This window comes from Pinus tabuliformis, chromosome 8 (assembly GCF_031772625.1).
Source record: "Pinus tabuliformis cultivar Carrire ecotype Pingquan chromosome 8, CPIR1, whole genome shotgun sequence".
NCBI classification, from domain to species: domain Eukaryota; kingdom Viridiplantae; phylum Streptophyta; class Pinopsida; order Pinales; family Pinaceae; genus Pinus; species Pinus tabuliformis.
In genome coordinates this window covers 325146184-325150856 of record NC_142294.1, presented here as the reverse complement: position 1 = coordinate 325150856, position 4673 = coordinate 325146184, and the positions used below count along the sequence as shown (strand labels likewise).

At 31.3% G+C, this 4673-nt stretch overlaps 1 long non-coding RNA gene across 1 annotated transcript; it reads right to left on the bottom strand.

The window, feature by feature from the left end:
• Positions 1 to 536: 536 nt before the first annotated feature.
• LOC149235455 (uncharacterized) lies at positions 537 to 4409 on the bottom strand. Its single transcript, XR_016268288.1, has 4 exons — positions 4005 to 4409; positions 1325 to 3704; positions 753 to 1139; positions 537 to 623 (listed from the first exon to the last, which is right to left on the bottom strand). It is a non-coding gene; the product is annotated as an uncharacterized LOC149235455 (long non-coding RNA).
• Between the last annotated feature and the right edge of the window lie 264 nt (positions 4410 to 4673).

The window sequence follows — 4673 nt, the reverse complement described above, 5'->3', positions numbered from 1 at the left end:
AAGGAAAATGTTTATCATACCTTACCTACAAAATTGAAAAACAACAACTGGTTTGAGGAAGATGGGTTCATGGTACATAGTTTATGCACATTGTTTATGCTGATTGACGACATCTATGGCTTCATGTTAAGTTTATGCACATCTTTTATGCTAAATGGGGCTACCTATTTAGTCATTTCCAATTGGTGCACTGTATTTAGCTACAACATGTTATTTTCCATCATTCACTGCATAATTTTCACTGCAAAGGGATTATTTACACATAATTGCATGCATTCAATTGAAGATTGGCCACTTGAAAGGTTGAAAGACACACATATGAAGGAGGTTTGACTTGCACATCTTCTTATGCTGGCGAGTTGTCCACATATCTTGTCTATCTTGATTGAATAACTCTTCTAGAAAAGCACATTTTAAGGTGAGGTTGTTACTACTATTTGGGATATTTCACTTGGTTTATGAGACAAATGCAAACAAATAAAAGCCATGGGAGTGGAATAAAAAAAAAACTCACCTCTATCCCAAAAGATAACTTACCCTCTATGACATGGCCGCAACCTTTGCTAGTGTCCCAAATCTCTCTCACACAAAGATATCCAATCACTTCATCAGTGGGCCTCCACCTTCATTGCATTTAAATTTAAACAAATGATATAATTATAAAGCAACAAATGAGTTTAATTAAAACAAGCATGGAACCATATAACCATATAGTTATGTACTAGCAAACAAGTAAATTCCTAAATACATACCTCCATCGCCTTTTCCGACTACACTTTTGGAACTAAACCCAAATATAGGTTGTAAAGACCTATTCAATTTCTCCACCCACTAAATCCCAAAAAAAAGGGAAAGAATAAAAATAGATGAATAATCATATAAGAAAAATAAAATATCACGTAAGAAAAATAGATTGAAGAGCACATAAGAAAAACAAAATATCAAATAACAAATCAGCATGGCCATGCTTAAAAAAAACACGTAAAAGTTATTTAAACAAAAAAGAACATAGCAATAACGAAAGATGCAACCAACATTAGCAGAAAAACAACAAAACTAAACAAACAAACAAAAAGAAACAATAGATGGAGACACTGAGTAGTAATCCCAAAATGCGTCGATGGTCAACAAAGGACACCCTGCACACCAAAAACATATTATAAATAATATATTTAATACACAAAATATTCTAAGAAACATGAAACAAATATCTTATGAGAATATCATGATTGAAAACAAATTGTTTCCTAAGCAATATTATGCAAAAATACATCTTCTGCAATCACAAAAAATCATAATTCCTCAACAAGGGAGAAAGGAATACCATTGCATTGGAATGAGAAGATATCCTTGAACTCGTTTTCTAGCTCTACACTCTCCTACACATCTATAACTTTCTCACACAAAAATATTTATATAGTTTCATTAATTCTCCTTTGTCTTCCTTTACCTACATTTGCATAACACTTGTTATATAAATAAATATAAAAAATAATATAACATGTATTCAATTATACCTTTGCTATGGTGCCTCACGTCACAAACATATTACATTTGCATAACACTTGTTATATAAATAAATATAAAAAATAATATAATATGTATTCAATTATACCATTGCTATGGTGCTTCACATCACAAACATATTTAGTAATTTCACTAATGGTCCTTCACCTTTCTTGATCTGTATTGAACTAAATTTCAACAAACATACATGACACAATGATGAAACAACAAATGAGCTCAATTAAAATATGTAAGAAACCAAATAATTTAGTAACAAAAAACTAAGTTTCCTCGTACATACCTCTTTCGCATTTGCGAATAAACAAGTAAATTTCACCATACATACCTCGTTCGCCTTTTCCCACTACACTTGTGGATTTCTACACATCCACAAGTTTTATCAATGCTCCTCCACGTTTCTTTACCTACATTTGCATAGCACCTATTATATAAATAAATATAAAAAGTAATATAATATGTATTCAATTATACCTTTGTTATGGTGTCTCACATCACAAACATATTCAGTAGTTTCATTAATGGTCCTTCACCTTTCTTGATCCGTATTGAACTAAATTTCAACAAACATACATGATACAGTGATGAAACAACAAATGAGTTCAATTAAAATATGCATGAAACCAAATAATTTAGTAACAAACAACTAAGTTCCTCCATACATACCTCATTCGACTTTGCAACAAACATACATACCTAAATTGCAACAAACATACATGATACAATGATGAAACAACAAATGAGTTCAATTAAAATATGCATGAAACCAAATAATTTAGTAACAAACAATTAAGTTCCCTCGTACATACCTATTTCACCTTTGCGAATAAACAAGTAAATTTCTCCATACATACCTCATTCGCCTTTGCCCACTACACTTGTGGACTCCTACACATCCACAAGTTTTATCAATGCTCCTCGACGTTCCTTTACCTACATTTGCATAGCACTTATTATATAAATAAATATCAAAAATAATATAATATGTATTCAATTATACCTTTACTATGGTGTCTCACAGCACAAACATATTCAATAGTTTCATGAATGGTTCTTCACATTTCTTGATCCGTATTGAACTAAATTTCAACAAACATACATGATACAATGATGAAACAACAAATGAGTTAAATTAAAATATGCATGAAACCAAATAATTTAGTAACAAACAACTAAGTTCCCCCATACATACCTCTTTCGCCTCTCCCCATAAACAAGTAAATTCCTCCATACATACCTCATTAGCCTTTGCCCACTACACTTGTAGAGTTCACCAACCCCAAACCCACACTATGCGTTGTCAAGGTCTTACATAATTTCTCCACCCACTGAATTCAGGAAAAAATATGTAACAAAAGAAAATAAACTCACCTCATTCGCCTTTGCCCATTACACTTGTAGACTCTGCATCAACCCCAAACCCACACTATGGGTTGTCAAGGTCTTCCATAATTTCCCCACCCATTGAATCCAGGAAAAAATATGTAACAAAAGAAAATAAACTCAAAGGACACAAAAAAAAAGCATAATACCAAACCATAAGTTAGCATGGCCATGCTCACAAATACAATGATATAAGAGCCACAACATTGAAAAACAAAATAAAACAATAATAGAAAAATGCAATGAAAAATACAAAGATATAAGAGCCACAACATTTAAACACCAAAAAAAATAACAATAGAAACAAAAATGACCAACAATAGAAAAATGTAACAAAAATAATGAAAGCAAAACATAAAAATCAAATAAGAGATAAACTTTGCACTACAACTGCAAAAGCACCCATAGCCAACCAAGGCGACCCTGCACACCAAAAAATAAATAAGTATTAAATAGAGACTAGAAAATATTCTAAAGAATATTAAATACACATGAAATACTATGAGAAATATGAAACATATATCAAAATATCTTATGCGAATCTTAAATATAGATTGAAAATCTTATGAGTAATCTTATGCACTACAAAGTACATCTTATGTAAACACCAAAAACCCTAAATACTAAATAAGGATGGAGAAAACTCTATTATTTGAAACAAGAAATATTAAATAGCATATCCTACATGAATTTTGCACCAAACGAAAATTGACCTCCACTTTTTCCTTTGCACTTTACTACAATGTCTCATGAAAATATTTCAGTGGCTTCATCAATGATCCACCACATTCCTTTACCTGCATTGCATTGCATTCATTAATTAAACAAATGTCTAATAATGTAAGATGGCTAAAATTACACATATGTCACAACATTGACTTTTACCCACTACAACTACGGAATCATGGGTTGTTAGGACCTACCCTAATTTCCCACTCAATGTACCGTATCAAATACAAATAAAAATAAACACTTAAATATATTTGGAGAATATCATAAATGAAAACAAAATGTTGTCTAAGCAATATTATGCAAAAATACATCTTATGTAATCACAAAAAATCATTATTTCTCAAGAAGAAAGGAGAAGGGAGAACCATTGTACTGAAATGAGAAGATATCCTTGAACTCATCTTCTGGCTCTAAAGTCTCCTACACATCTGCAACTTTCTCACACAAAAATATTTTTGTAGTTTCATCAATTCTCCTCCACCTTCCTTTACCTACATTTGCATAGCATTCATTATATAAAATAAATCTCAAATAATGTAATATGCATTCAATTATACCTTTGCTATGGTGCCTTACATCATATAAAGATATTCAGTAGTTTCACCAGTGGTCCTTCACCTTTCTTGATTTGTATTGTATCTAAATTTCAACAAACGCACACTATATAACTATGAATTAACAAATGAGTTAAATTAAAATGGAAATCAAAACCATATAATTTAGTAACAAACAAGTAAGTTCCCTCGTACATACCTTTTTCACATTTTCCCATACATACCTCATTTGCTTTTGTGGACTACTACACATATGCAAGTCTCCCACACAAAAATATTTATGTAGTTTTATCATTGCTCTTCCATCTTCCTTTACCGACATTTGCATAAAGCACCTAATATATAAATAAATCTCACATAATATAATATACATCCAATTATACCTTTGCTATGGTGCCTCACATCACTAATTTCTCTACACATACCTCATTCGTCTTTGCCCACTACACTTGGGGAATCCTACACATCACAAGTTTTATC